An 18010-nucleotide genomic window follows, 5' to 3' on the forward strand; every position below is an offset into this window, starting at 1 on the left:
TCTGGGTCTGTACTTGCTGGAATTTAGAAAGATGAGTGGGTAGCTCATTGAAACCTTTCGAATGTTGAAAGGTATAGACAGAGTAGCTGTGGAAAGGATGTTCCCCATAGTTTGGGAGTCTTGGACAAGAGGGCACAGCCTCAGGATAGAGGGGTGTCTATTTAAAACAGATGTGGAGAAATTTCTTTCGCCAGAGGGTGGTGAATTTGTGGAATTTGTTACCAAAGGTACCTGTGGAGGCCAGGTTGTTGGGTGTACTTAAGGCGGAAATTGATAGGTTCTTGATTGACCATGGCATCAAAGATTCTGGGGAGAAGGCCGTGGAGTGGGGCTGAGCAAGGGAGAAAAAGTCTCAGGTGTGATTGAATGGCAGAGAAAACTCAATGAGCCAAAGGCCTAATTCTACTCGTATAGTCTTATAGTCTGTGATTTCTTAATGTAGGATTACTCCCCATAGAACCTTGATATATTCAAATTGCTTGTTCCAATTTTAAAGAGTACTTACACTTCAAGATTACTAGTTTGGTTGTATGATGTCTTCAGTTGTTTTGAAAATGTAAGAACTAGATAAAATGCTAGTTACTGATTTTTAATATTTTTCTTTTTTATGCAGAAAGTTTGTAAATTATACTGAAAGTAACCACCAGTACATTGAAATCTCTTATTTACACAGTGAATTGCCCAAAAGCTATAGAGATATTAATTCGCAAACACAGGAAAATCTGCAGAGGCTGGAAATTCAAGCAACACACACAAAATGCTGGTGGAACACAGCAGGCCAGGCAGCATCTATAGGGAGAATCGCTGTCGACGTTTCGGGCGGAGACCCTTCGTCAGGACTAAAGGAAAAAAGAGATAGTAAGAGATTTGAAAGAGGGAGGGGGAGGAGGAGACCTGAAATGATAGGAGAAGATAAGAGGGGGATGGATGAAGCTAAGAGCTGAGAAGTTGATTGGCAAAAGGGATACAAGGCTGGAGAAGGGGGAGTATCATCGGACGGAAGACCTTGGAGGAAAGAAAAGTGCGGGGGAGTACCAGAGGAAGATGGAAAACAGGCAAGGAGTTACTGTGAGAGAGAAAGGGAGAAAAAAAATTAAAAATTAGGGATGGGGTAAGAAGGGGAGGAGGGACATTAACAGAAGTTAGAGAAATCAATGTTCATGCCATCAGGTTGGAGGCTACCCAGAGGGAATATAAGGTATTATATATGGCATATATAATAAATAAATAAATAAGCAGATCAACTACAGTATACATGTATTGAATAGATTAAAAATTGTGCCAAAAACAGAAATAATATGTATTAAAAAATTAAGGTAGTGTTCATGGGTTCAATGTCCGTTTAGGAATCGGATGGAAGAAGCTGTTCCTGAATCGCTGAGTGTGTTCCTTCAGGCTTCTGTACCTCCTAACTGATGGTACCAGTGAGAAAATGGCATGCCCTGGGTGCTGGCTTTCTGAGACATTGCTCCCTGAAGATGCCCTTGGTAATTTGTAGACTAGTACCCAAGATGGAACTGACTAGATTTACAACCTTCTGCAGCTTCTTTCGGACCTGTGCAGTAGCCCCTCCATACCAGACAGTGATGCAGCCTGTCAGAATGCTCTCCATGGTACATCTATAGAAGTTTTTAAGTGTATTTGTTGACATACCAGATCTCTTCAAACTCCTAATGAAGTATAGCTGCTGTCTTGCCTTCTTTATAACTGAATCAATATGTTGAGACCAGGTTAGGTCCTCAGAGATCTTGACACCCAGGAACTTGAAACTGCTCACTGAGCTATAATAATAACATAGGTGTTTGTGTTGTCCAAGTGGTCTAAGGCCTTGTGAAGAGCCATTGAGACTGCATCCACCATTGACCTATTGTGGTGATAGGCAAACTGCAATGGGTCCAGGTCCTTGCTGAGGCAGGAGTTCAATCTAGTCATGAGCAACATCCCAAAGCATTTCATCACTGCAGATGTGAGTGCTACCGAACAATTGTCATTAAGGCAGCTCACATTATTCTTCTTCGCAATGATTTAGCAAAGTGACAATTTAGTACAAAACAATTTAGAGCAGATTGTAATGTGTAGAAAAAGAAGTTGTGCATTATTACAGTTCTACATTTTACAGGTTTTGGGGGTTTAATATCTTAAGATTTAAATGCGGAGGGGGCAGGAATAAGCAAAAGAGAATGAAGGAATAGAGGAAGTGCTGGTGGAGAGGTCAAGATGGTAAATCAGAATCACTGACACACTGTCATGAAATTTGTTACTAATCAGCAGCAGTACATTGTAATACATAATCATAAAAATGATAAAATACAGTAATAAGTATATATACTTAAAAGCTAAATTAAATAAGTAGTACAAAAAGTGAAACAAATGTAGTGAGGCAGTGTTCACGGATTCAATATCCATTCAGAAATCTGATTGTAGACTAAAAAGTCTTTACAGAATGTAGTATAAGGATAAAGTAACCTAAACCCATTGTTAACAGATAGTTTCCCCCAGATCTCAGTGGTAAAATGGGCTTTTTCTTTGTTTTAAATGGTATTTGTATACCACTGAGGTCATGTACCCCAGGTCCTTTGATGAGACAATGTCTGATAAGTGCTTGGGCCATTATTGAGAGAGAGAACGATTCTCCCCTCTTACAGCACTGTTGGCCCTGCTGTTTGCTTAGCTGCCAGGAATCATAAGACAATATTGTTTACAACTCTGAACAAGAGAATGACTGGTTTCCTTTTGGTAGCTTCTTAAATAGCAGAGCTGAGCGTGTTTGGGACTGATGCAGAACCCCTTCAGTATCATTCTATGGTGCCACACCATTTCCCAGTTCTGCTATTAAAGGCAAATCACTTGAGCTGAGGTATTCTAAGATTGGGGAACATTTTACCTCGTTAAAATAAACCATTTACTCTTTGTGATGCGATCCATCTATTGGAAATAACTTGAAATAACTTTTTGCTATGATTTAACTGGTGAGTTAAAATACTTTGCTGTTTGAACATTTCAGTAAAATCAATAATACGTTACAATGCCCTCCAAGAAGAAACAAAGTACAGAAGTCTAACTGCAACTACAAGCTTGTCCACAAAGTTTGGCCCACAATGCTGCGGTGTGAACCTTTCAACAATCTGTCAGATTGACAACACCTACAAAGCCTCTCTGTACCTTAGATAGTGGAGGGTGCATTTCATTTATCTCTGCATTCATCATTCTGAAATAAGGACTTTCATCACCACCATGTTAATCATTAATTACAGAGCTGCCATATTCTACAAGTTATCAAACATGTTTGGCAGGCCTGGACCTTTTTTATTGCTGAGAGCAGAAAAGTGCAGCCTTGGATTCTGTTTAGATTGCGTGATGATATGAAGCTGATTGGCTGCTATTAACAGCACAGTGATGCAGAGGTCATAGACTGCATGTTTATTCTTCTTTGACCTGTTGGGAAACTAAATGAACTGATGTATCTATTGACAATAGGTGTGTACTGACTTTGACTCCTATCTAGGATTGATGTCACAAACACATCTTCAAGCTCTCTCACTTACAGAATGGGCCACATAAATTGGGAATTATCAATTGCTTCAAACACTGAAAAGAAACCTAATGTGATTTTGCCTTCTATGGAAGTTCTTATCTGGTACTCTGTTCTCATAACATGGCAAGCTGGTCATCACAAACAAGCACACAGAATTGATATACAATACTTATATTAAACTAAACCATTCAGAATTGGATATTAATCTGGTTACTTGTTTCCTGGTGATGCCCTCACCTCTTAGCTGCAATAATCTTTCAGGTTGATTGGAACTAGATCAATGAGCACAGAATTTGCCACATCTTTGATAAGTAGAGACAGATCAATGCCAAGCAATTGGAAATACCTTTCCTAGTGGTTAAGTATCACAGAATCAAGGCCCCAGTTAGTGAATTGAAAACTAATATGTTACTAGCTTTTTTACAACGATTTTCTACATGGTGAGTCACAGGATTGCCTTCTGTAATATACAATGTACTATCAAGATCACTCAACTATGGAGATTACGTCAATCAAAGTATATTTATATTTAAGAGTATAATGATATTTTAGGTTCAAAATCCATAATTGTATGTTTGCATATAGTGGAGGGAAAATTTTAATGGCTTTCTCCAGAACCCTCACACTCTCTTCCATAATTATCAGCGTGACACTTGGACAAAATTCTGGGATTCTAGAAATCACTTGCCAATGTGTGCCAGTAGATTGAAAGAGAGTTGACATCTGTGGAATATCAAACAAATGACAATTTCCCAACCTAATTGGAATTCTTTTATATAATTGTAATAATTGTCACATGTTCTAAGGTGCAGAGAAAAAAGTGTCTTCAATAATGTTCCCAGAGAACAATTCATTACAAAAGTGTGTTGAGGTAGTACAAGGTAAAGCAGGAACAGAGTGTAGAAAAGTGTTACTGTAAAGAAAAAGTGTGGTGAAGGTCGAGTTCAAGGTCATAATGAGGTAGATTATGAGGATATGAGCACAACCTTTCCTTCTAGGAAATTGTCGAATATTTTTTATAACAGCAGGATGGAAGCTATCCTTGACCCTGGTGGGTACACACATTCAGAATTTTGTATATTCTGCCCAGTGGAAGTGGGGAGAACAGAGAGTATCTAGGGTGGGCAGGGTCTTTTATTATACTGGCTGCTTTAGTGAGAAGGTTGGAGACAGTCCATGGAGGAGAGGCCAGTTTTCATGATGTGATGAGCTGTGACCAAGACAATGTAGTTTCTTGAGGTCACAGGCAGAGCCGTTGCCATATCAAGCCTTAATGTATCTGGAGAATACATTTCTAAGGAGCATTGATCAGAATTGTTGAGGGTCAAAAAGGATATGGCAAATATCTTTACTCTCTGGAGGAAGTAGACGCATTGGCGAGCTTTCTTGGCTGTGGCATCAAAGTGGTTGGACCAGGACAGGCTATTGGTGACGTTCACTCCTAGGAATTTGAAGTCTCAGCCCTTTCAACCTCAGCACTGTTGATGTAAACAGGAGCTTGTGCACTGCTCCCCCGAGGTCATTGACCAGTTCTTTAGTTTTGCTGACATTGAGGGAAAGGTTATTGTTATGACACCATGTCACTTGGCTCTCTCTCTCCTTTCTGTACTCTGCCTCATCGTAAGTTGAGATACAGCTCACTATGGTGGATCATCCACACACTTGTAGATGGAGTCAGAGCAGAACGTGGCCAGGCGATGGTGAGTGTACAGGGAGTAGGGTAGGGTTACTAAGGACACAGCCTTGTGGGGCACCAGTGTTGAGGTTAATTGTAGGGGAGACGTTGCAGCTTATCCTTCCTTGTTGTCGTCTGTCAGTCAGGAAGGCAAGAATAAAGAAAGATTGAAATCCCAAGTTTGGGAATTTGGAGATGGGCTTTTTAGAATTTTAGATTTGAACGCGGAGCTGTAGTTAATAAAGGATAGTCAGGTGTGGGTGTCTTTACTGTCCAGATGACTAGGGCCAGTGAGGTGGCATCCACAGCATATGCTGCAGACCTATTTTGGCAGTGGACAAGTTGCAGTGGGTCGAAGTTGTCTGGAAGACTGGAGTTCATGTGTGAGGTGACCAGACTCCGGAGGTTCTTCATGATGGAGGATGTCAGAGCCAGCAAGTGGTAATCATTAAAGCACATTACCTTGTTTTCCTCAGATGCTGGGATAAGAGTGGTCTTCTTAAATCAAATGAGAACCTCGGATTGAAGCCGGGGGGGGGGAATTAAAATTGTCAGTGTTACCCCCACAGGATCTGCGCAGGATGTAAGGACATGGCAAAGGATACCATCCAGGCCAGGTGCTTTCAACAGGTTCACTCTCTGGATTACTGACCTTACGTCAGCAAACGTGATTGTGGGTTCAAGTGCACTGGAGCCTCTTGGAACTGGTGGTGACATTCCAATCCCCTTCGACTCAAAGCATACATAGGACACATTAGCATCATCAGGAAGGGATGTGCTGTTGTCAGTAATGCTGACTGATTTTGTTTTGTAGCCCATTATAGCATATAAGTCACAACTGATAGTTGTTCTAAAACTTGATTTCGGACTGGTATTGTCTCTTGATATCCCTGATAGCTTTGTGGAGGTCGTATCTCAATTTCTTGTAAAATTCAGGGTCACCTGATTTGAACACCACAGTCCTAGATTTCAGTAAGGAGTGAATCTCCCAGTTCATTCATGATTTCCAGTTTGGGAACACCTGGAACAACACGCTTGCTGATAAGCTCCATAACGTCAGTGACATACTCATCTAGGCTGGTAGCTGAGCCTTCGAAAAATGGAACAATCTCGAAGGAGGTACATAGAATCTCATCCATTTCCTCAGACTAGCTTTGTTTGGCCTTCTGTACTGGATCCTGTACAGTTTAGATGTTGTCCTAACTTGTCCTGACTCCAGTGGGTCTTCTTCAGTCCATTTCTTTGTGTGTACTAGTGACAGTGACTTTACACCACTTTCCTCAGGTGCTGACCTGAAATATGCGCACACTGTGTATCAGGAGCAAACCTGCAAAAAGAAAAAAATAATCAATTTAAAAATAAATTGCTTTACAATTGATTTTATAATGGTTTGACCTCGAGGGCACAGAAGTTTAGTATTATTGAAAAGGTAGGAAGAAATCAGATTGAATTAATAAACAGAATCACGTTATTATTTCCTCTTCTTCCCCCATACCTCTACTTCCCCTTTCATCTTCTTTTTGTGCCTTTTATTCATCCATGGTTTCACTTGCTTGTTTTGTCATTTCCTTCATCCTCACCTCTCTTTTTTCTCCACACCGTGCAGGGTACGGTAATTCTATCAGTCTCTCTCCAGATACGTCAAAATCTCGCTACAGTAACTGAGAAGCCAAGAAATTAAATAAAGCTGGATTATAAAGCTAGTACATTAACCACAAAACTACTTTTGGTTCACAAATAGTCTTCAGGGAATTGAACCTCCTGTCCTTATCTGGACTGATCCACGTATTACTCCAGAGCCTCAATATAGTTGACATTTACCTCAGTTCTAGTGCAACTAGGAATGGACAGGAGATGCGCGCTGCACGTTGCAAGAACAAATAAATAAAGGAGGATCCTCTCAAAGACAATCTCCCCCCCCAATATAGAATCTCATGTGGATAGGGTGGTGAAAAAAGCTTTTGGTACGCTGGCCTTAAAAATTAGAGCATTGAGTATAGGAGTTGGGATGTAATGTTAAAATTGTACAAGGCATTGGTGAGGCCAAATTTGGAGTATTGTGTATAGCTTTGGTCACCTAATTATAGGAAAGATGTCAACAAATTAGAGAGAGTACAGAGAAGAATTACTAGAATGTTACCTGGGTTTCAGCACCTAAGTTACAGAGAAAGGTTCAACAAGTTATGTCTTTATTCTTTGGAGCATAGAAGGTTGAGGGGGGACTTGATAGAGGTATTTAAAATTATGAGGGGGATAGATAGAGTTGATGTGGATAGGCTTTTTCCATTGAGAGTAGGAGAGATTCAAACAAGCGAACATGAGTTGAGAGTTAGGGGGCAAAAGTTTAAGGGTAACACGAGGGGGAAATTCTTCACTCAGAGAGTGGTAGCTGTGTGGAACAAGCTTCCAGTAGAAGTGGTAGAGGCAGGTTTGATTTTGTCATTTAAAAAAAAATTGGATAGGTATATGGACAGGAAAGGAATGGGGGGTTATGGGCTGAGAGCAGGTAGGTGGGACTAGGTGAGTGTAAGTGTTTGGTATAGACTAGAAGGGCCAAGATAGCCTGTTTCCGTGCTGTAATTGTTATATGGTCATATATAGTTTACAGTGGCTTTAACACATTTTCCTATTGAGGAAAATGAACAGGTCGTATCTTTATTTAGATGTGTGGAGCAACAGGGAACTTTTGGAATAAGAGCAAATTACAATTCAAGTTTAAAGGCTTCAGTATTAATGTGCCCAGTGAATGATTAAGTTATCATTTTGTCAGACAGTTGAGTATACTGAAGAAAGGACAATGAGGAAAAACGTGCCAGATAGAGATGAGGAACCATAATCTGACGTCCCTCACATAACAACTAACTGAACTCCAAAACTCTCAGTGTGTCTTTAAGAATCAGAGTCAGAGACGGGCTTAATATCTCTGGCATGTTTCCCCTGCATCTTTAGTGGGATTTTCCATAATTTACCTCTGTGCAGCAGATTGTTTCCCTCAGCTGCTGTGTTATAGGACTAGTCTTCAGCCATGCCTGGAGGCTAATGCCCTACACCAGATTCCTATCATCCTTCCTTCTTGGCCAGTAGCACAGGTGGATAGTTGTTTATCACCTGAGAGAGGAAGATGTGGCACAACAACATAACAAGCAACAAAGGCCCTGGTTTTGTCTCGGTATTTTTGGGGAATATTTGTGCAAGTTATATACATGTAGTTGATGCCTCTACTTGCAACCAGACTTCCAATTTCTCTGCACTAACTTCATGGCTCATCTTAAATGAAAATTGGATAATAAACTTTATCTTTTTTTTAATTTAAGGATACAGCACAGTAACAGGCTCTTCTGGCCCAATGAGCTGTGCTGCCGACTGACTCCCATGTGACAAATTAATCTACTAAATTTTTGCAATGTGGGAGGAAACCAGAGCACCTGGAGGAAACCCAGGTGGTCACAGGGAGAACGTACAAACTCCTTACAGACAGCAGCAGGAACTGACCCCAGGTCACTGGTACTGCAATAGTACTATGCTAACTGCTAGGCTACCACGCTGTCCCACGGCAGATTAGCAAATTTGCCTCTTTTTAATGTATGTTTGACACTCAGTCCAATAGAATAATTTGGTGATAATTGTGATTCCTGGTACTACCTTCCTTCCATTTTTCTTATTGCCATTAACCTAAATTAATCGGATATATTTTTCTGAAACTTTCTTCACTCATTACTCCACCAGTGTTGTAAGGATAGACACTGCCAGAATCAGTACTCATATATGACCATAAACAGCACCAGAACAGAGTGCCATCCTAAAGCTGATATCACTGTCTGAAATGAGAGGTGGGTCTACTACACAGGACCAAAAGAAGCTACAGAAAGTTGGAAAATTAGTCAGCTCCATCTTGTGTACTAGCCTGTGAGGTATCCAAGACTCCTTCAAGGAATGTGGCCTCAGAAATGCAGAGTATATTATTAAGGACCCCCATCACCCAGTACATGGCCTCTTCTCATTGTTACCATCAGGTAGAAGGTGCAGAAGCCTGAAGTCACACACTCAGTGATTCAGGAACAGCTTCTTCCCCTCTGCCATCCGCCTCCTGGGACATTGGACATTGAACCCATGAACACTACCTCACATTTTATGTGATTTTTGTTTTGCACTATTTTTAATCTAAATATTTAATATACATCTATATACCTACTGTAATTTGTTTATTTAGTTCTTCCTAGCTAAGTTAGCAGATTTCACAACACATGCTGGTGATAATAAGCCTGATTCTGAGTGAGAGAGTGCGTGAGGCCTCTGTCGGTCAGGGTCAACCATGTCCTCGCTGTCTAGATACACAAGCCTGGGCAGTACGATATGGAGAGCGAGCTGTTGCCCACGTGGCAAGCTCACCCTCTCCACACATCTGACAAACTCAAAGGAGCCCGATACAGATTGAGTGAGAGAGTGCGTGAGGCCTCTGTCGGTCAGGGTCAACCATGTCCTCGCTGTCTAGATACACAAGCCTGGGCAGTACGATATGGAGAGCGAGCTGTTGCCCACGTGGCAAGCTCACCCTCTCCACACATCTGACAAACTCAAAGGAGCCCGATACAGATTGGTACAGCATCGCAGGAGTTGTCAGTCAGTATTGAACCCAATGTAGTTCTGCCTATCTGACCAAAGCCCGCCTTTGCCCCTTCTCTGTCGGTCAGGGTCAATCATGGATGTTGCATCCTCGCTGTCTAGATACACAAGCCTGGGCAGTACGATATGGAGAGCGAGCTGTTGCCCACGTGGCAAGCTCACCCTCTCCACACATCTGACAAACTCAAAGGAGCCCGATACAGATTGGTACAGCATCGCAGGAGTTGTCAGTCAGTATTGAACCCAATGTAGTTCTGCCTATCTGACCAAAGCCCGCCTTTGCCCCTTCTCTGTCGGTCAGGGTCAATCATGGATGTTGCATCCTCGCTGTCTAGATACACAAGCCTGGGCAGTACGATATGGAGAGCGAGCTGTTGCCCACGTAGCAAGCTCACCCTCTCCACACATCTGACAAACTCAAAGGAGCCCGATACAGATTGGTACAGCATCGCAGGAGTTGTCAGTCAGTATTGAACCCAATGTAGTTCTGCCTTAAGAACTCCTGCTCTGGATTTTTCCCTCGGGGTTTACTCCCAAAGCCTTCCTCGTGAGTGGGTATAACCACAAGGCAGTGGAGGTTTGGATCAGAGTTTTCCTTATCCTAGATGAGCTGACAACCATGACTGATGGGTCCTATCTGACCAAAGCCCGCCTTTGCCCCTTCTCCCGTCAGTAGAAACAGGTCTTAATATCCAAGCCACACGTGAAGGCCTGGAGCTGGACTTGGTTGTCAGAGATATTTGAGGTAAACGCCATTGGGAACATTTAATAAGTAGTGGGAGCTTGTCTACATTGCCACCCCTGGCTATAACAACCTTAAGAAACCCCTATGATAACTACACAAACATTAACATTTTTGCCCTTTCCATTGCAGTGATACCGAGGCCAAGACAAAGCACAAAGTGAATTTATTATGAAACTCCATTAATGTCACTATATACGTGTCGCCAAGTCTTCATGAACTAGCGATTACACCGAGATCTTCCCCAATTTGTATAACAAAATGGCAAGCAATACATTACAAAGTAAAAACTAATTGCTATATTTGTATCACTTTGACTATGAATACATACTGCTACCGTCAGAGTGAAGAATCTTAATAGAAGATTGCAAGCTAACACTGGGAGTACAAGCGAGCAGCTATGTTGCTTATTTCCCCGAATTGTGAAGTGAAGCATTAACTTAATTTGATAACAGCTTTGTTAATCCACTTGTCATAAGACTACACAGAGCATTTGTTATCAATTATGGCTCCTGATAAGTTATAGGGTCGTACCCATTATGACATTGGCCATGAACTTTGAAGATAGAAGAATACTGCATTTTCGCAGGAAAGGACACTATTGTATTGATATCAATGATATCCAACTGTCGCCACAGGGTAGGTCTTCATGCTACATTTGTGTTTAATTAAGAAAACCTTGGAGATATTTAAAGCTGCTTTTCCTGGAAGCTGCTGAGTCCAGTGAGATGTGGGGCTTGCCTTTATCAGCACAGTTAAGCATGCCATAAATGTTTATGAGTTACTGGTCTGCACCATCATGGGATAGCAGCTGCCAGCGATTATCCAGCTCGCCTGTTGACAGTTGATCAAAGGACAGGTTTGACTGATAAGATTTGCAAGACCAAAGTATTTTGCTGTTGCTGCATACTGGATTCCTGCCGTTCGCCAGTCGGGGGTTCGGCCTGTATGTGATAAAGACAAGCAGCAAGGTGCAAGGCAAATCAATTAGATTTCATTATTAGTTAGATAAAATAAAGTACTTCTTAAAGGATAAATACCAGAATATTGTAGCTGTGAAGTGTGAAGCTAGAGATTTATAGAAGCACCTACCTTGTTTACGGACTGTTTGTCCCACTCCTATCAGGGAGGAGGCTACATAGCACCCATCTAGGACCACCAGACTCAAAATACGGTTACTTTCCTCAAGTAGTCAGACTGACCAGCTCCTCCACCTACAAACTCCATCACTGTTTTATTATTTCCCATCAGTCACCTTATGTACAGCCTAGCACACTTTATGGACATGCTATCAATCTATGTATATAAGCTCATTTATGTATTTGTATTTATTGTGTGTTCTTTTAATTTTTATTGAGCTCTTTATCTTTTGTGTTTTGTTTTGAGCTGCATTGTATCTGGAGTGACAATTATTTTATTCTTTTTACACTTATGTGCAGGAAAAGACATTAAACAATCTTGAATCTTGAATTTACAGTTCCTGGTATCAAAACTAAGCAGATATCACACATTGTTATTGATGAAATTATTAGAAACATAGAAAACCTACAGCACAATACAGGCCCTTCAGCCCACAATGCTGTGCTGAACACGTACTTTGTTTAGAAATAACCAAGGGCTACCCATAGCCCTCTATTTTTCGAAGCTCCATGTACCTATCCAGGAGTCTCTTAAAAGTCCCTATCATAGTCATCTCCACCACCACTGCCAACAGCCCATTCCACTCACTCACCACCCTCTGTGTAAAAAACTTGCCCCGACATCTCCTCTGTACCTACTTCCAAGCACCTTAAAACTGTGCCCTCTCGTGTTAGCTATTTGAACGCGGGGAAAAGTCTCTGACTATCCACAGGATCAATGCCTCTCATCATCTTATACACCTCTATCAGGTCACCTCTCATCCTCCAGGGAGAAAAGGCCAGGTTTACTCAACCTATTTTCATAAGGCACGCTCCCCAATCCGGCAACAGCCTTGTAAATCTTTTAGATAATTACTTTATATAAAAGAGAAAATAGGTGTTCACTGACCTAGAGAATGATATTCACATTTAGCTCCCTCTAACTTTATTGTTAGAAGTACATACATAATGTTAATGTAGAAAGTAAGCTTTAAAAAGAAGTGTCAGAAGATAATGCAGGCATATCAATATTTCAGCAATGTGGTGGTGCATAAAACAATTAAAGCAGGTGTAGGCATAGATTCTCAATTACTCATTCCAACACTTGAAAGTGTTGCGCTGTATTACTGGAAAATGTGAATCAACTTTTATGTAAAATATTTGTCAGACAGCGAGCAGGTAGAGTGTGTCTGCTTTGTCACCTCAGCACCATCGGTGGGATTGCTAATCCATTGCATGACTGGGTCTCATTACTAGGTAACTGTTCAGCAGCCGGAGCTTAATATGTAACTCACCCGTTAACAGAGTGAGGAATCAGGCAGGGTAGTTGTTACTCAATGGTAGCATGTAACTTGGTACACGTTTCAGTTTGACCCAATATTTTCTGCAGTGGCAAACTGCATTATTTCATCCAGCAGATTCTGGGCTGTAGTCATGACAGGTCAGGCAATACAAAACCAGTCAGACATAAAACATACCCAACCTTTTCCCATTAAACGGGCCACAGCTGCCTACACAAAGAAGTTAGCACTACTGGCAGAGCAAATCAATGTCCCTGGTATTTGACTTCAGAAGAGGAAATTTACCAACTTCACCAGAATGGGAAATCCTCATTAACACAAGAACATAAGAAATAGGAGCAGGAGTGGGCCATCTGGTCCGTCAAACCTGCTCCACCATTCAATAATATCATGGCTGATCTGGCCATGGACTCATCTCCACCTACCTGTCTTTTCCCCATAACCCTTAATTCCCCTACTATGCAAAAATTTATCCAACCTTGTCTTAAATATAGTTACTGAGGTAGTCTCCACAGCTTCATTGGACAGAGAATTCCACAGATTCACCACTCTCTGGGAAAAGCAGTTCCTCCTCATTTCCATCCTAAGTCTACTCCCCCAAATCTTGAGGCTATGTCCTCTAGTTCTAGTCTCACCTATCAGCGGAAACACATTTCCTGCCTCTATCTTATCTATGCCTTTCATAATTTTGTATGTTTCTACAAGATCTCCTCTCATTCTTCTGAATTTCAGTGAGTACAGTCCCAGGCGACTCAATTTCCCCTCATAGTCTAACCCCCTCATTTTTTTGGAATCAACCTGGTGAACCTCCTCTGCACCGCTTCCAAAGCCAGTATATCCTTCCTCGAGAAAGGAGACCAGAACTGCACACAGCACTCCAGGCGCAGCCTCACCAGTACCCTGTACAATTGCAGCATGACCTCCCTGCGCTTAAATACAATCCCCCTAGCAATGGCCAATATTTCATTTGCCTTCTTGATAGCCTGCTGCACCTGCAAACCAACCTTTTGTGATTCATACACAAGCACACCCAAGTCCCCCTGTACAGCAGCATGCTGCAATTCTTTACAGTTTAAGTAATAATCTGCTCTTTCCTTTTCCCTTCCAAAGTGGATGACCTCACATTTACCAACACTGTACTCCATCTGCCAGACCATTGCCCATTCACTTAACCAATCTATATCCCTCTGCAGACTCTCCATATCTACTGCACAATCTGCTTTTCCACTCAATTTAGTATCATCAGCAAACTTGCACTATACTCAGCCCCCTTTCCCACATCATTAATGCATCTTACTTTCACTTCTATGTTATTATTCCCCTTCCCTCCCTTTAGCACCATTTGCCCACTCCTCCAGGCTTGCTTTTCCATTATAATAGAACACTTCATTATGTTGCCTTCTGCAACACACACAGCAAGTCAGGCAGCATCTATCAAGAGGAATAAACAGTTGACATTTCAGGCCAAGACCCTTCATCAGGGTCTCTCCCCGAAAAATCAACTGTTTATTCCATCCCCACCCCTCCATCCCCTTAGACTTGCTGAGTTCCTTCAGCACTTTATATGTGCGTTGCTCAAGATGTCCAGCGGCTGCAGAACCTCTTGTGTTCATGATTTGAATCATCTTTTGTCTGGACCCCACACACCAACTTCACCCTCTCGTCAGTTCACTTCCACACTTGCTGTTTCATGTCCGACACACTATGTTTTAATATCTTAAAGACTCATCAGGACAGAAAGTGTCAAAGCACTTATGGAAGAAGTAGAAAAACAACAGAAGGAAGAGCACAAAAACTGAAACATAAAATCTGACTCCAATGAAGGGAGCAGTCGCCAACTTCACTTGCAGAAGCCATTTAGAGAAGGTCACCAGGGTAGATGGGTTGATGTAGAGCTTCAGGAATTTCCCCACATGTACTGATCTATTCTCTCTTGCACGTGCACATCTTGCTATTGACTTCCACTCTCATTCACGGTCTGCCCATAAAATGGAGCAACAACAGTGAGTCAACCAGGACTCTTCGAACTGGGCTGAAAATAAATCCAAGGACGCTGTTCTTCTTTCAAACCGAAGTCAGAAAGGAAGATCAGCCATGATGTAACCAAACTGCCAATGAGGCATTTCCAGCTGTTGCAAAAAAAAACCCAAACTGCTGGAGGCACTCAGTGGATCAAGCAGCATCTGTGAAAGGGAAAATGATAGTCGATATCCTGTAGATGATGGTTGACCCATTGAGTTTGTTTCTTGCTCCTGATTCAGGCATTTGTAGTCTTTCCTGTTACTGAACATCTGCCTGAGAATCTGAAAATTACAAAACTTAAAATTTTCTTATAACTTAAAACTTATAACTTAAATTTCAATTATAATTTATAATTTTCTGTTGGGCAGTGAAAACGATTAGTTTAGATTGAGAACTCCTGAGCCTGGATTAGTCCGTCCACTGCAGACAACCACCATGACAGGGAGAGGAGTTGACCGATGGGAGGAGAACAGTTCAGTTTGGTTTCATGTCTTCACCTATTAGACTGACCGATTCTTCCCCCATGACCCTTGAACAGGTCTGTGAGCCTCCCGAGTCTTGGCATTCCCAAGAACTTGGGAAAAATTCCTACCTTTCTTTCAGCTTTTATCCTGACTAATGGTCTCTCAGTAAGTCCCAGCCATTCTCTCCCACCATGTTGTGAGCAAGTCGCCCGAAACCACTGATTCTGCTAGCCGTGGCCATGTTCCTGTCTGGGAGACAATTAAATTGGGTTCTTCGTACAAACACAAATAAATATGCTGGAAATAATCAGCAGGTCAGGCAGCACATATAGAGTGAGAACACAGCCAGCATTTCAAGTCAATGCCCTTTCCCCAGAAATCTCTTTTGAGCTCAGAATATTATTTTCGAATGATATTTTGAGATCTATTGGGGCAGCAAGAGTTTGGCATTGCCGGGTGCTCAGAGGTACATTAGGAGCTGAAATGGAAAGCTAAAGCTGCCAATGCTGGAAATCTGAAGTAAAAACAGAGAATTGAGAACCAGAGGGCATTGTTTCAGGGTGGCTCAGTAGCGTAACGATCAGTGCAACTCTATTACAGTTCAGGGTGTCGGAGTTCAGAGTTCAATTCTGGCATCCTCTGGACAAAGTTTGTATGTTCTTTCCATTCCTCCGGATGTTCCAGCAGAATTAAGCCATCTGGCCCATCGAGGCTGCTCTGCCATTCAATCGTAGCTTATCCTTTTTTCTATCTCCTGCTCAACCCCAGTTCCCAGCCTTCTCCCCATAACCTTTGATGCCATGTCTAATCAAGAACCTAAGTGCCTTAAATACACCCAACGACCCTGGCCTTCATAGCTGCATGTGGCAACAAATTCCACAAATTCAGCACTCTTTGGCTATAGAAATTTCCTCACATGTCTGTTTTGAAAGTGTGCCCCTCTATCCTGAGGCGATGCCCTCTTGTCCTAGACTCTCCCACCATGGGAAACATCCTTTCCACATCTACTCTGTCTAGGCCTTTCAACATTCGAAAGGTTTCAATGAGATCCCCTCTCATCCTTCTGAATTCCAGCGAATACAGACCCAGAGTCATCAAACGTTGTTCGTATGATAACCCTTTCATTCCTGGAATCATCCTTGTGAACCTCCTCTGGACCCTCTCCAATGCCAGAACATATTTTCTAAGATGTGGGGCCCAAAACTGTTCACGATACTCAAGGTGAGGCCTCACTAGTACCTTATAAAGTCTCAGCATCACATCCTTACTCTTGTATTCTAGACCTCTTGAAATGAATGCTAACATGGCATTTGTCTTCCTCACCACCTGCTCAACCTGCAAGTTAATCTTCAGGGTGTTCTGCACAAGAACTCCCAAGTCCCCCTGCATCTCTGATTCCTGGATTTTTCTCCCCATTTAGAAAAGAGTCTGCACATTTATTTCTGCTATTCTGTTATTGTTTTGCCTTGTACTCCCTGAATACACTGAGTAAACATTTGATCTGTATGAATGGTATGCAAGACAAGCTTATCAGGCCATTCAGCCCATTGAGTGTTATCTGTCATTCCACCATGGCTGATTTACTATCCCTCTCAACCCCATAATCCTGCTTTCTCCCCGTAACCTTTGATGCCCTTACCCATCAACCTTTGCTTTAAATATATCAAGTGATTTGGACTCCACAGATGAATTCCAGATTCACAACCCTCTGGCTAAAGAAATTTCTTCTCACTTCTGTTCTAAAGGGTCATCCCTCTATTCTGTGGCTGTACCCACTGGTCCTAGACTCCCCCACTCTGGGAACAATCCTGTCCACATCCACTCTATCTAGACCTTACAAAGAGATCCCCTTTACTCTTCTAAACTCTAGTGAGCATAGGCCCAGAGCCTTCAAACACTTCCCATACATTAAACTTTTAATTCACAGGATAGCTCTTGCAAACCTCCTCTGGACCCTCTCCAGTGCTTGCACATCTTTTCTTAGATAAGGGGTCTAAAACTGCTCCCAATACTCCAGTATGGTCTGACCAATCCTCAGCACTATATTCTTGCTCTTGTATTCTAGTCCTCTTGAAATGAATGCCGACATTGCATTTGCCTTCCTGACCACCGACTCAACCTGCAAGTTTAGTGCAATCAGCATAATTACATTTGTAAAGAAGATCCTGAAAAATGCAGACAGGTCAAAACATAAACTGGACAAGCATGAATCTCAGCACAAATTACTCAGCTTTAAACCAAGATCAACACGAGCAAACAAGTGTGCATAGACAGATATGACTATCCTTTAAATCAGTTTCATATGTTGTGGTTCAAGTTCAAATCAAAAACTTGTGTAACATCATCAGCACGCGAACGCATAACAGTTTCACAGCCGAGTTATCAAAGGTGTTGAGAGGGTGGATCAGCTTTCATGTGTGGTAGATGTGGTTCTGAACCATTTCACTCTGTGCAGGCATGGGGTGGTGCTATGGAAGGAATTAGTTGTAGGAGAGATGTTGGTTCATACACTGCAACAAGACCCGGTTCT

General features: G+C 42.0%; 1 long non-coding RNA gene across 1 annotated transcript in view; it reads right to left on the minus strand.

Moving 5' to 3' along the window:
* Positions 1 to 2114: 2114 nt before the first annotated feature.
* The window catches only part of LOC132391240 (uncharacterized), a 31260-nt gene continuing 15364 nt past the window's right edge, over positions 2115 to 18010 (minus strand). Inside the window, exons 2-3 of the long non-coding RNA XR_009511131.1 lie at positions 6706 to 6871; positions 2115 to 6537 (exon numbers count right to left, since the gene is read on the minus strand). This is a non-coding gene — a long non-coding RNA (uncharacterized LOC132391240). The remainder of the gene's footprint in view (positions 6538 to 6705; positions 6872 to 18010) is intronic.

This window comes from Hypanus sabinus, chromosome 3 (assembly GCF_030144855.1).
Source record: "Hypanus sabinus isolate sHypSab1 chromosome 3, sHypSab1.hap1, whole genome shotgun sequence".
Classification (NCBI taxonomy): Eukaryota; Metazoa; Chordata; class Chondrichthyes; order Myliobatiformes; family Dasyatidae; genus Hypanus; species Hypanus sabinus.